This window comes from Balaenoptera musculus, chromosome 16 (genome assembly GCF_009873245.2).
Source record: "Balaenoptera musculus isolate JJ_BM4_2016_0621 chromosome 16, mBalMus1.pri.v3, whole genome shotgun sequence".
Taxonomy (NCBI): Eukaryota; Metazoa; Chordata; class Mammalia; order Artiodactyla; family Balaenopteridae; genus Balaenoptera; species Balaenoptera musculus.
In genome coordinates this window covers 84,223,241-84,236,710 of record NC_045800.1, presented here as the reverse complement: position 1 = coordinate 84,236,710, position 13,470 = coordinate 84,223,241, and the positions used below count along the sequence as shown (strand labels likewise).

The 13,470-nt window shown below is 53.4% G+C and overlaps 1 protein-coding gene and 1 pseudogene across 2 annotated transcripts in view; both read left to right on the top strand.

The window, feature by feature from the left end:
• The window catches only part of GALNT2 (polypeptide N-acetylgalactosaminyltransferase 2), a 178,986-nt gene that overhangs the window by 14,405 nt on the left and 151,111 nt on the right, over positions 1 to 13,470 (top strand). The gene's annotated exons all lie outside the window — the stretch shown is intronic.
• Positions 5,270 to 7,958, top strand: LOC118882437 (annotated as a pseudogene).

The window sequence follows — 13,470 nt, the reverse complement described above, 5'->3', positions numbered from 1 at the left end:
GTGTCAATCAGGGCAGAACGCTGAGGAAGGAAGCTCTCCTGCCCTCTGTGGTCTCCCTCCCGCTCTTGGGCCTGTGGAATCGCCGTGGACCTGGGAAGCTCCCTGTTTTTGTTGAAGTTGGAGCTGCGGTGCTGAGTGGGAAATGACAGAGATGTCACATTTGGGGCACGTTTAAGAGAGAGACTGTACTTGGCCAGAGTGCAGTGTACGCTCCCAGGGACACCGAGAGCAAAGCAGGCCTAATGGGTTAATGGGCGTGATGGAGCGAGCTGGCGGGATGGTAGTTTCACGGGCGTCTGGCTTCAAGTCCTGCCTTTGCAGTTCGCAGGTGTTCCGGAGAGCAGTCTCCTCCCGGGGCCTCAGAGCCGCCCCCCCCATGGGATCCCCGTGCTCCATGGCCCTCCCCCTTAGTGCTGAGCCGGGGGACAGTCTGGCTCTGGTACCTTCCGTATTTTCTTGGTTACTTATTTATTCCGGGAAGGGAGTGTTGGAGCTGTGAGGACGGTACTAGTTTCAGAGGTCTGCACTCGTAGAAACAGTGGACAAAGCCTAGAAACCCAGCCGTTGCCCCAGCTGACAGTCAGGGGGCTATATGCCCAGACCATGCACTTTCTTTAAGTTTTTTTTTTTTTTTTTGGCTGCGTTGGGTCTTCGTTGCTGCGTGCGGGATTTCTCTAGTTGCGGCGAGCGGGGGCTACCCTTCGTTGCGGTGTGCAGGCTTCTCATTGCAGTGGCTTCTCTTGTTGTGGAACACGGGCTCTAGGCGTGCGGGCTTCCGTAGTTGTGGCACATGGGCTCAGTAGTTGTGGCGCACGGGCTCTAGGTGTGCGGGCGTCAGTAGTTGTGGCACGTGGGTTCAGTAGTTGTGGCGCACTGGCTTAGTTGCTCCGCTGCATGTGGGATCCTCCTGGACCAGGGCTCGAACCCTTGTCCCCTGCATTGGTAGGCGCGGATTCTTAACCACTGCGCCACCAGGGATGTCCCCAGACCGTGCACTTTTAAGTGCTAATTAGGGACCCGGGATGTTGGAGCCGTGGGTGGGCCTGAGCTCTGCTCCACCAGCCCTCGGATGTTGGGCCAGGTGCGCATGGGTGGGGGTCTGCATCTCCGGGATCCTGCTGGTCCAGCAGAGAGCAGGGCTCGCAGTCCCCCACCGTTCTGGGTCCCTCACCAGGCGCCGCGGTTGACCCCCAGGACTCCGCAGCCTGCTGAGCACCTGCATCTGCTAGACTGTGAGCGTCTTGAGGGCCGGCACCTGGTCAGCTCCTCCCCTTTCAGCTCTCCTTCCCCACGGAGATTCATCAGCAGCCGTGATGCACCTGCCCCAGGAGGTCACGGGGAGTGAGGCAGATGAGGGCCTGGGAACGTGCGTTCTGGGAGGGGTAAGGGTTGGGGGCCACCAAGGCAGCACTGGGTAGCTCTACGTGGAGCTCCAGGGGAGCTCACGGACTCATCACAAAGGACCGAGGAGGGCACCTTTGGGGGAGAGCTCATGACTAGAAGGATCCCGCCGTGAGGATGTGGTGGAAGACTGTCCAGGCATGGAGAGCGTCACGTGCAAACGTCCTGGGGCCAGAATGAACCTGGTGTGCTTGGACAGTCTAAAGCACAAAGGTCAGCGCATAGAAGCGTGGTGGGCAAGGGCCACACAGGGTCAGAGGGTGCTCAGGGCGTGGTGTGCATTGAGGAATTTATTTGTGCACGTCACCACATTCCCTGGGTGTGGCCTGGCACCCGGCACATCGTTGGTGCTCTGGTTGGTGTTCCGTAATATCGGTGAGCGAGATGAGGCTCAGGCTGGTGGGGTCGTGGTGGTGAGAAGGGCCGCGAGCCTGGGCTCAGCAGAGGGTCTTCTGCACGGTTGTGAGACGTCCTGGCCCTGCTGTCCCTCTCCCCTGGGCTTTGCTCCTGCCGGCTGATGCAGCCTGGGGTTAGAGAGCCATTGTGCCGCTTTCACACCGCGCCTCCCATCCGTGACAGCCGTGGTCTGGCAGAAGTGCTCAGCGTAGGGAGTCGCCGTCATTTCTGGGTGCAGATCTGGCTTCTCTGCACTTGCAGCGAGATCGTGGACCCGAAGTCAAGGACAGCGTCCACCTTTCCCTCCAGAGGCGCTGCGTTGATGCCACAGCTGCGTGGGCCTGGCTCTACTTGTAGGCTAAGCTTTTAAATCATCGCCCCTTGATCGGTGTTGGTGCCGCTTCACCTTGTCTGAGGACGGGGGGCTGTGCAGGGACTCGGGGGACGGGAGAGAGGTCGCGGGTGATAGGATTTAAACTGTGTTTAAGCAGCCTTGTCCCTTCCGGCTGTGTTTAGAAAAGAGTTTTCCATTGTTAACCCTCCTTCCACCGATTCATCATCGTAAAACGCTTCTACGTTTAGACGGTCATCTCTGGACAGACACCTGGTTACAGTGGGTTCTGAGCAGCCTGCCTGCGTGGGGACAGACCGCTAGACTGGGGGTTAGGCATCTGATGTTCTTGTATTCATTACATTCCTGAGTGTCTGGAGCGACCCCTGGCTTGTCATTTTAACGCTCTGTGCCTCGGATGAGCACATGTAAAACTGTGGATATACTACTGGCTGGTGGTGTAGGGGTTGGAGCTGCAGGGACATTGGACAGACGGGATGGAGGTGGACTTATGTTTGTGAAACGTTGGGGCACCTCTAGGCGACACTTGGAACCCGTGGGCCCGGGCACCCAGTCTGTCTGCACTTCGGGCAGCGCCCCGAAAGTCATTTGCGGAAGGCAGCGGGCCCTTCGGTAGCATCTGTTGGAACGCTGCAACCGCCCTGTGAAGGGTTTGAAGCCAGCCTCCCAAGCTGAGCGAGGAACGCGGGTGCCGCCAGACATGTGCCGAGGGACCCGCGAGAATTGTCCACCTTCGTGGATTGTAGAGAACCAGTGATAGGATTTATCCCGGGACTTGGCATTCTGAGGATGCGAGAGGAGGAACTGAGAAAATTGTGCCCTCAGTTATTTGGAGAGGGAGACACAGAGTCCTGTGAGCCGATGGCATCTGGCGTCACTGGAGCGGGAATTTAGCGAGAGGGGATGATGGCGGTTAGTGATGCAGCAGCATCTCTGCCCGGCGCTCGCAAGTGGTTGGCTCGGCCTTTAAGAACTAGCAGGGCTCCTCCCTAGTTATTCTCCCGGTCCTTGGGCATGTGGGGTTGGAAAAATGCATAGGTCCAGGGGAGAGAGACGGTGGGGCAGCATAGGAGGGGAGGACTTCCTACAGCAAGACGACTCACCCTTTGGACATCAGGCTTTCTCTCTCTTACATTTTTGGTGGGGGGGGGGGGTTTCTTTATCGGCCGAGGAGGAAAAGAGCTGTAAAATGAGCGGGTTTCTTTGTGTGCTCAGGGGATTTATTTTCCTTTTCATGTCTTGTTCCTCCTCCTTCGTTTCACCCACATACAGCACAGAACTTTTGCAGCGACAAGGATTCAGTTGTAGCCTGGCTCTCTGGGCGGGATCTCTTGGAGCGGGTCATAACTTGTCAATAATAACGGCTGCTCAGGGCACAGCCCTGTCTTCCCAGCTGTGGTGCCTGCGGGACACTGAGTGCGCCCTGGGGGAGGGGGTGGAGGGGGCCTGGTCCCCTGGATCCAGTCTCAGCCCTCCTTCCTGCTGTGTCCTCGCACAGGTGCCCTTCCAAGGCCCCGTCACCCCGTCTGCGAGGTGGAGACAGGAACAGGGCCTACTTCACGGGGCTGTTGCCAGGATTAGGTGAGGTGTTGCCTCTTGACCCTTTGCCCATCGGTAGAAAGTGTTTCCGTACATTGTGTGTGTGCAGGGGGGCGGGGGGTGTGTGCGCACGCGTGTGTGTGCGCACACACCTTAACTCAGCTGCTGGAAAGTCATTTTATATCTGCAACTAGAGACACGTACACGTGTGCACACCGATGCAGACCTGTGCATGCCTCTTTCCTTCTTCCTGGCCAAAAAAGGCGTACACGGCACATTTCGTTAGAAATGCAGAGTTGTTTTGTGGAGGTCAGCACGTTTTCTTCCATCCCAGGGAGCCACGTGTTTCTGCTGGGAAGGTTCCCGGCAGAGGTGCAGTTGGGGGGCCCCTGCTGGGTCCTGGCTTCCACGCTCTTCTTTCACGTGCCGGACACACAGCCCCTTCGAACCCAGCACACACGGCCCCGGAGAGCAGGGACCCGCCTGTTAGGGCATGCTTAGGGTTCATATTTTAAGAGCTGTCTCATCTGACGAGCAGCCCTAATTACTGAATTTCACAAATGAAAAATCTGCAGGGTGGAGGACTTTGCCTGTTGATTGCACTCACGTTGCTGCATTAGAATGAAATCTCAAGGACTGCAGTAGCCTCAGACTGGCTGCTGTCACCTTCTCTCTTCTTGCCCTCGTCCTTCTCCCCTGGGTCTTCGTCGGTTTACCTTGCAGCTTGTGTCTTTCATCCTTTTACTCCGCGTCCCCTGCCCAGCCTGGGTGCTGCACCCCACTCCCCCCAATTCAAACTGTAGACCAGTGGTTTTCAATCTGGCCACATGTTAGGAACACCTAGGGAGATTTTAAAAATACAGATGCCTAGAACCTACCCCAGACCAGTTAAATCAGAACGTCGGCTCTTGAGCTGAAGAACCTAGTGGCAAGACGGGAATAAAGACACAGACCTACTAGAGAATGGACTTGAGGATATGGGGAGGGGGAAGGGTAAGCTGTGACAAAGTGAGAGAGTGGCATGGACATATATACACTACCAAATGTAAAATAGATAGCTAGTGGGAAGCGGCCGCATGGCACAGGGAGATCAGCTCGGTGCTTTGTGACCACCTAGAGGGGTGGGATAGGGAGGGTGGGAAGGAGAGAGATGCAAGAGGGAAGACATATGGGAACATATGTATATGTATAACTGATCCACTTTGTTATAAAGCAGAAACTAACACACCATTGTAAAGCAATTATACTCCAATAAAGATGTTAAAAAACAAAAACAAAAACAAAAGAAACACAAAATTCATGGAGTCCAGGGACTTCCCTGGTGGTCCAGTGGTTAAGACTCCGCCCTTCCACTGCAAGGGGCATGGATTCGATCCCTGGTTGGGGAACTAAGATCCCACATGCCACTCGGCCAGAGGGGGGAAAAAGAAAACTCGTGGAGTCCTCACATATATATTTGGTCTATTTTGTAGGCTTTGAGCTTGAGTTTGGTCTTTCTTTTGGAAAACTTGGGTGCTTGCTTTTATATTCAGGGACGAATATTGATGGGCATACAATGAAGTGTCCGTTGGATTACTGAGTGGTGCTCTTGTCGTAAACAGTTATTCAGGAAGCTCTGAGAAGCTTACTGTTTACAATAAAAGTAACGAACAACAGATATGAAAATGACAGTTTGGAGCTTAAAGAAACTACAGCTTCCTTACTGGACTGAATGAATATCGGGAGTGGCTTGAGGTGTTCGGTAGTCGAGCAATCTTGGATTTTATTTTCCTATCTTATTTTAATCTGGGGTTGCTTTGTTTTCGTTGTTGTCTGCAGAGGGAGGTATGACCCCATATGTGAGGGTCAGTGGCCACGTGGATATAATTCTCAAGGAAAACTCTGGATCAAGTACCAGCTGATTGGAAGGAAGCATTGGGAACTTTTTCATGATTAGAGGACGCTGATCGTCAGTGTCCTACGAGCCACTCAGGGGAAATGAACAAAGCCATCCCTTCCAGTCTGACCTGGAATCGGTGGGTGACGCTCAGCACCCCTCACAGCACCCCGTCTGCTCCCCCCATAGCCCTGCACGTGCCCCCTTGAGTGAAAGTAGAGGCTGTCCAGCAGGGTCCTTTGCCCAGTAGCCGAGACCCTCGCTCGGCAAGGATCAGGTGGTGCGGGCTGGATGTGAGGGGGGCGTGTGGAGCACCCGTGCTTCCGAGGTTTCTGACGTCCCTGGACTTGGGCTTATTCCTCTGTTGGAGGATAATAAACTGCACAGAATTTACAAATGTCGAAGTAGGTTTTCCAGGGGGAAGTTGGAGTGCTGTGTCTGTTTTCTTTACTTCTGTACCATTGTGTGTGTGTAACACGTTTGTAGAAACAGTCGAGGCTTACGTGATTATTTTCTTCGAAAGACTTCTCTTTACCCGCTGGTCAGTTTTCCAGTGGGTAAAGAGAGGCCGGTGAGCTGTCTCAGACAGAACTTAGAGAGAGAATCACCCTGGGTCTCTGGGTTCCATAGGTTTGGAAACTAGATGGTACTAGTTCACCTAGAAGGTTATCAGTCACACCCCGGGGTTTCCATGAACCTGTACTGTAAACTGTTGGTAAATAAGGACGCTGGGTCATGAGTTGCTGATGGGAGCAGAGCCTGGGGGAGAGAGGGCTCCGGGGTGCGTGTGCTCAGGAAACCAGCGCCCGCTGGGCCAGCAGCTGTTCTCCTAGGCATGTTTCCCCTCCCTCTGTGGAAGCTGGATCGGCCTTCATTCTGGGGATGTTTCCGTGCATAGAATCAATACCCTCTCCCTAGGGTGCTGATGGAGATTCATTTTTCAAAAACCCAGTGCGTAGCTTGTTAAACTGTTGTCTCAGCTCCAAATCCTTCTAGACTCCGCTCTGTGCCGCCGCCGGAGCTAGGACTGCATGGCACGTTCGTGCCCTCCGGGACGGGCGGTAGACAGGGAAGGGGCTTGGTCCCTCCTCTCCGCTCGCGCTCCGGAGCAGCCCCCCAGGGACACGCCTCCCCCTGAGCTGCCACGGAGAGCCCGCTGTGCCCTCCTCCCTGCACAGACAGAAACAGCCTGGTCGCCATCCTAGAGACCCCAGCACCAGCTGAGCAGACCCCCCTCTCGGGGCGGCCTCAGCCCCGTCCTCTGAGTTTGTAAGGCTCACTGATCCCCCTTCTTCCCTTGGTTCCCTGCAGCCCAGGGGCAGTGGCTGCTTCCTGCACTTGCTGCCTGCCTGACACCTTGGAGCTTTCTTTGTGCCCTTTCAGTTACCTAGTTAACAGCTTGATGCCAAGTTAACGATTGACGGTGAAGCCTCTGTTTAAAAGCTTGTCCGCTGTCTGAATTCTAGAAATCGGATCCTGGCGGACGCATCTGGCATTCTTCTTAACATTCTTCAGTAAGCAGTCAGCAGAACTATTTCCCAAATGTATTATAGTGAGATTACAGCCTACCTTACATTCCTTGGGTGTTTTGCTTCTTCCGTGAGATTAGAGTGAGCCGTTTCCTGGAAAGATGGCCACAGATGGCTCGCGTCATTCATTCTGTTGGTTCTCTTTGGCTTTATTTTTGGAGGGTGACGTTGTACCACCTTATCTCCCACTTCTGTGTCCATTATGGAACAGCTCTGAAATTTCCTTCCACTTCTAGATGACGGCTGTTGTGTACTTAGGCTACGTATACTTCTAAAAAGATTTGAGGCACTTTATGGGAAAAAAGCGTATTATGTGTAAGCACAGATTCATTAGAGCAGGAGTTCAAAGATCTAGGGCCGGCTTTGTGGCAGAGGCGTAGGGTTGGTGGGCGGGCTGGGATGAGCCGCGCTGCAGGTGGCGCCCAGGAGCCCAGCGGGACCCGCGGCCAGTGCAGTGGTAGCAATTGGGCTGATGGTCGCTGCTGCAGGAGTTGTAGGCCGTTACGCTTTGCAAGCCATGAAGCATATGGAACCTCAAGTAAAACAAGTTTTTCAAAGTCTCCCGAAATCTGCCTTCAGTGGTGGCTATTGCAGAGGTGGGTTCGAACCCAAAATGACAAAGCGGGAAGCAGCATTAATACCAGGTGTAAGTCCTACTGCTAATAAAGGAAAAATAAGAGATGCTCATCGATGAGTTGGGCTTTTAAATCACCCAGACAAGGGAGGATCTCCTTATATAGCAGCCAAAATCAGTGACGCTGAAGATTTACTAGAAGGTCAAGCTAAAAAGTGGAGTAAATGTATGATGAATTTTGAGTTCTTATTCATGTATGTATATGAGTACCAGCTTTTTACAATAAAATAAAGCTACAAATTTTAAAAATGATTTAGCACAAGCTAAATCAAAGCCTTGGTATAAATTTGTTTAAATTTGAGGATTGTAAACTGGATTCTAGAATATTTATAGGTTAATACTCAATAATTATGGATAAATGCATACCAAAAAAAAAGAAAAAATCTAGGGCCATATAATGGGGGAGAGGGGTAGGGCGGGGAGAAAAAGGAGAAGGAGAAAAGAAGAGGATGGAGAAGAAAAGGTGACGGGGCACCGGTACTGAGTGTCGCCCTGGGCAGGTCCTGGGGGTGTTCCCGTCTGTGTTGAGTCTGGTGCTCAGTGTAACCCTCGGGGTAGGATTGTGGTCCCCGTTGACGGAGCAGGAGCCCAAGCCCCAGAGAGCCGGCCGAGCGGGGCTGTGTACACGTGCTTCTCAGCAGGCCTGCACCCAGGAGACCAGGGCAGGTTCTTCAGTGGAACGCAAACCTGTATCTTGGTAGCCGAAGCACATGGGAACCGTGGTGGGTTGCATAGCTTTCATTTTCTAATAAAATGAAGCATTTCTTGTGAGCAATAAACATTTTCTTAGCCCTCACACTTGATAAGAATCTCGTAGACTTTAAGATGAGTGCACATCTAGCGGTGTTGGGGAAAAAAATACCAAACACCAGATGCAGAGATGCACACGTGGCCATTTATTTAAATCAGTACCTGGAGCCGAGGCGGGAGCGTCGGGTCATTGTCGTGTGAAGGCAGGTCTGTGGAGAGGAGACGGTGCCTCTGTCAGTGGCCAGACCCGCAGCTCTGACCTGGTCAAGGGCAACGTGGGCTGCGTCCCTCAGCCTCCATGTCACTTCACTCCTCACAGGCAGCAGAGCGTGTTGCTAAGAGGGCAGGCTTTTGAGAAGTGGGTTTGAATCCGCCCTGCACCATTTATTGGCCATGTGAGGTGCTTCATCTCTCTAACCTTAGCTTCTCCACTTATTAAATGGGGGCGATCATAGCGTTACGGTTCTTTGGATCGAGATACATGTGCTTTTCCCAAAACATCTGGAGAGCTTATGTTGAAAGGAATATATCTGGTAGAACTAAAAACTATCAGAAGAGACATAAACAGTCAGAGCCCGACAATTTGGGGAGGGGCGATAAGGACGGGGCGGGCGGGGGCTGACCCTGAGTGTGGTTAGGTGTCTGGTACGTGTTATTCCTGCTTTTCAGACGGGAAACAGGCTGAGACATGCAGAACCTAACCCTGCATCCGGTGCGCTTGCAGCCCCCTTCGTGGTGGCGAGCGTTAAATAAAGAGATGCAGGTACGGCTCTCGGGCTGGAGCCCCTTGCGGAGTCCGTGGTCCCTGGGTTTTCATGGTAACCTACGCTGGCCCGTCTGCTCAAGCTGCTCTGGCTGCTGAATCGCCCCTCCGCCTCTGGTTCCAGGGGTTGCGTAGAGGCTGGCTCTTCCCCAGGCCCCCAGCCGGCGGGGAGCTGCTGCAGGAGGTGGCCCCGGGTCTGTGGCTGCCCTTCCTGCCCTGGATGGGCTTACCGTGTGACCCCTGCAGCGGCGAATAAAAGGCAGCACTCACTGCAAGCAGGGCCAGTGCCCGCGTGCCCTTTAAAGCTGTATGTGTGCCTGTGTGTGTGTGTGTGCGTGTGTGTGCGCGTGAGCGCATTTAGTCCTTATGAGACCCTGCGAGGTGGTGCTGTCATCCCCAGGTTGTGGATGAAGTATCTGCCGGCTGGAGAGGGGTTGATGGGCCGCCTTGGCGCTCGCGTGGACGTGGTGGGGTTGGCGCCCACCCCTGCCGGCCCCGGACCGACCCGCTCCGCTGCGCTCTGCCCGGCGCCCACTCAGGCCAGCCGCCCGCCGGGGAGAGCGCTGGGGGGGAAGTGGCCTGCGGGACACGGCCACCCCGGTGCCCGTGGCGGCAGAGGCTGTCCGACCCTGTCCCAGCAGCCCCCTCTCCCCCCCGCCTGTGCGCTCTGCCCGCCGCTTCCCCATCCACCGGCCTTCTGGTGGCTTCCTTGCCCAGTGGCTGCCGGGGGGCGGGAGGTGGTGTGACCCCAGGCTGGCGCGGCCCCGCCCTGAGAGGCCTGGCAGCTGCCCTTTGCTCTCCTGGAGCCCAGCCGCCGTCCAGGCCGCTCCACCAGAGAAGGGAGCTTCCGAGCTGCCCCGGGGCGAGAGGGGCCCCGGGAGGATGGAGCAGAGGCCCCGCCCCCGCCGGGTGCCACCCCAGGAGGACAGGGAGGCCCCAGGGCCCTGAGAGGCAGGAAACCGCGGCTGTTTTCTCGCAGGAGTGTGGCACGCGCCGTGCAGACCGGGGACCCTGCTCAGCCTTGTGTCAGAAGCTGTTTGCTGGAGTGACTTCTCACTGAGCCGTGCCAGCTCCTGCCCGGCTGGCTTTCCGTTTTAAGAGGAACTACACACCAACTACATCTGTGGCGTCTTCTCATTCTAGGACCTGCCAATTTAGGTTGAGCCGTGGTAGAAAATTATCCCCTTTAAGAAGATTTTAATTACTGAACCGAACATATTAAAAACGTACTTGCGCGTGATAATTATGACTAAAGAACTCCTTATCAGTGCAGATCAGTCATTTGCTTAAGTGATTGCAGTGTGATGTTTGTTAATATGAGGGTCTTGTCAGCGTGAATCTCGAGCGGCAGGTGACTGAGAAGGGATGTCTGCTTATTGCTGAGGGCAGGGATGGCGCTCACTCCCCCCATCGGTCCTTTCCCTCCCTCCCTCCCTCCCTCCCTTCCTCACCAGGACCTCTTAAATGTTTCTGCATTTGACCCTCATCTTATTTGAAGTTTTTTTTTTAATCTATTAGGCCAAGTCCTTAATTCCCAATTAATTCCATTTTTCCAGCCTTCCCCGGTAATCCTTAGCAGCCTGGGGGTGCCGGGCTGGGAACTGCTGCCCCTGTTGAGTCTCCTTAATATCCTTTCTCTTCTCAAAGATGGACTCGGTTTGGTCTGAAGTATGTACAGTCACAGAATCAAAGAGATTTGAAACCTCGAAGGCATTTTTTCTTTTTGGGTCTAATTCATGCAGAGGTCCTCCAGTTCAGTGAAGACTTCCCTTCAGCAGCAGATGGTAAACAGATTCTGTAGGATGAGTAATTCTTTCATTTCTGTCTGAATGGTTTGTTTAGAAGCAAACAGAATGATTCCCTCTTCCCATTAAATTTGTTATGAGAACATCAGGATCATACTGAGTTCTGTCCAAAGCTGCGTCTGGGAAGGGGGGAAGGAAAGTAACCAAAAATGAAAGGGCTCGTCTGGCATTTCACAGCTCAGACCCAGGATCACGGGAGACCTTGCACACCAAACTCTTAATTTAATGAACCATTAATCCAAATTGTTAAAACACTGTGTACTTGCTCAGGAGATACTTTTTTTTTTTTTTGGCTGCATTGGGTCTTCGTTGCTGCGCGCAGGCTTTCTCTAGTTGCGATGAGCGGGGGCTACTCTTCGTTGCAGTGCGCGGGCTTCTCATTGCGGTGGCTTCTCTTGTTGCGGAGCACGGGCTCTAGGCGCGTGGGCTTCAGTAGTTGTGGCACACGGGCTCAGTAGTTGTGGCTCGCGGGCTGTAGAGCGCAGACTCAGTACTTGTGGCGCACGGGCTTAGTTGCTCGGCGGCATGTGGGATCTTCCCAGACCAGGGACCAAACCCATGTCCCCTGCATTGGCAGGCGGATTCTTAACCACTGCGCTGCCAGGGAAGCTCCGAGATACAATTTTTATCATATTGAGATTATCAGTTTTCAGTGAACCAAGTAGATTTCCTTACCTTTTTTCATTTTCTTTTTAAAAATATTTAAAAATTTTTAAAAATTGTGGTAAAACATACATAACAAAATATTCCTTCTTAACTATTTTTAAGCATGCAGTTCAGTGGCATTAAGTACGTTCACGTTATTGCTGCAGCCGTCACCACCATCCGTCTCCAGAACTTTCTCATCTTGTAAAACTGAAACTCGTTTCCCGTTAAAACACTAACTCCACACTCCACCCCAGCCCCTGGGAACCACCACTCTACTTTTTGTTCCTATGAATTTGACTCTTAAAGGGACCTCACATGAGTGGAATCAGAGAATATTTGTCCTTTTGTGATTGGTTTATTACTTCATTTAGCATAACGTCTTCAAGGTTTATCCATGATGTAGCATGTGTTAGAATTTCCTTTTTAAGGTTGAATAATATTTCATTGTATGTATCCATTCATCCACTGGTGGGCAGTTGGGTTAGTCCCGCCTTCTGGCTATTGTGAATATTGCTATTTCTTATATTTTAATGTGAAAATGAAACATCATAGTTTAATCTCTCCTTGATATCAGCAAACTTTAAAGTATCTTTTAATAGTGGAAAGTTGCGGTAACATTACCAAATGTACATTGTGTCATTAATATTTAACTGGCTGGCAATTTAGGGCAGCTTTTACATTTCTGAGTCGTTAGGTTTGGCATTGATAAAATAGATAATAATACTAATTCTACTAAGGTTTCAGGGGTAAAAATGAGTTAATATGTATGAGTGTACCATGTAGAAAGAAGTATATAATTCTTAGTAGTAAATACCAGAATAAATTCTGAATCTTCTTGTTTGTATTCTGGCGAGCAGATGTTCACAGTAGAGATATGGAAAAACTTCCTTCTTCCAGAAACTTCAAACCCTTACACTCAGTCTTTTTAGCACAGACTTGAACAGCACGGGGTAGTTCGTGGGATTGGGAGGTTTGGAGGCCTATCAGGAGGCAACGTAGGTTCTCTGGAGTCAGTGCTCCCCTGCCGAATTGGCCTTCTTTCTTCCCCGTCACTGGGTCTGTCTGCTTTTATCCAGTGTGCGGCCCCTGCTGTGAGACAGCGTCTCTTTAGACCTTGTGGCCATGAGTTGCGTAGCTTGTGGATTTGCCGGGTCCCTTTCCAGGAATGTACTTACTGAGCCCGAGATGAGGCAGGGCGGCGGGCGGGGTGGCTTTCACTCCACGATGGGGCTGCAGTTCCAGCTGAGGTGGTGTCTAGACCCGGTCATGAAGGAGTCCACCCGCCCCGCCCTGGCTTAGATGCTCCTGGCCGCGCCGCATCACCTACTCGGGAGGAGAGGAGCGCCTGAGCCCTCGCCGCGGCCGTCCTCTGACCACGTGCTTGCTTGCTCGCTTCCTGGGAAGAGTTGCGCTGCCGTTGCCCGTATCCACCGGTGGGTGCTCTCTGATGCGGGGGTTTCCACGGGGCGCAGGCGGCCACCGTGTGCTTCCGGGACGGGGTGGGGCGGGGGGGGGCACCGTGTGCTTCCGGGACGGGGGCAGGGGGAGGGAAGGGGGCTGCCCTGGGCTGCAGCAGTGTCGGTGCCCCCGCCTGGTTCACCCGTTTCCTCACCCCTGTCGTCAGGGGGGGGCACCCAGGCCGGCTGCGATCCTTCGCAGCCAGCCCGGGGCGCCCGGAGCCGGGGTGGAGGGCGCGTGGCTGGGGCCCGGGGTCGGGGCCGCCATCCTTGGGAGTCTCGGGCCGTCAAGAGGCTAGTGCGTTCATTGCTGCGAGTTT